Source organism: Alosa pseudoharengus, unplaced genomic scaffold, assembly GCF_046254945.1.
Source record: "Alosa pseudoharengus isolate Yale_2024_CS ecotype anadromous, Long Island Sound unplaced genomic scaffold, YU_APseudo_1.1 YU_APseudo_1.1_scf_16, whole genome shotgun sequence".
Classification (NCBI taxonomy): domain Eukaryota; kingdom Metazoa; phylum Chordata; class Actinopteri; order Clupeiformes; family Clupeidae; genus Alosa; species Alosa pseudoharengus.
In genome coordinates, this window is record NW_027468630.1 from 2,154,730 (window position 1) to 2,155,739 (window position 1,010).

Sequence of the window (1,010 nt, forward strand, 5' to 3'; positions counted from 1 at the left end):
CAGCTCTATACGCGTTGGCTAAAATGATGTCATTCTCGAAAACGACCAACAGAGCGCGCGTCGCAACCGGTTACGCCCTGGTGTGAAGAGCATAACCTACCGGCAAGAGAAATAAGAGAAACGAAAATTAAACAGCTTAAAACAAGTAGGCTACAGGTCAGTAGCCAAGTAGCCCAGAGACTAATGCGTAATATACGCCACCAACTCCAACGTTACCCTAAACATTGGACTAGCCTACCTTGTTGATAAGGCACAATACAAATATGTGTGTGGGGGGGGGCTCTTATGCCATATTTAACCTAAATCCATGCATTTCACACCATAGGCAAGAACCAAACAGATAGTAGGCTAATCTTATGTGACGATGGCAATTGTGAATGTTTAAATCTTTGTGACCATCACAAAACAAGGCTTAGCCCTAATACTGAATGAAATGGTCTGTTTTGTGTTGCAAGCATAGAGCATAGGCTACAATTCTACAGTAGGCTACGAGAAACATGCATGCCAGCCCTACCTCTGCTTATTTGGCATATTGTTTTTATTTTAAATGACATCTTGTGATTTTCTCAGATGTCTAGTTAAAGGCCAAAGCGCCAAAGAAAACAGAACAAATATCCCTGTCATTCATGCGTAACAAGCCAGATCTATATGGACTGTCACCGTTTGCAATCATCAGTTTGAAATCATCCCTGGATTTTCATGCTCTAATTGTTCAAAGAGGATATATGTATAAGGGTGTATCGTAACAGAAATCTTGAAAATATAAAAGAATGTTACACACAGCAGCTAGTTATACAGTCATGTAACAAGTCTTTAGTCAGAGGTTAAGCTACACATTGAAATAGATAGCCTCAGCTTGCTCTCAAACCAGGCTTTAGATGATCCCTTTTATTATCATAATCAAAAGAATGAGAAGACAGCAGGTTTTAATCTGTTGATAGCACAAAAGTACAGAGGTAGACTACTTCACCTTCAGTAGGCCTAGGCCTGCTGTGGATCACATTTTACTG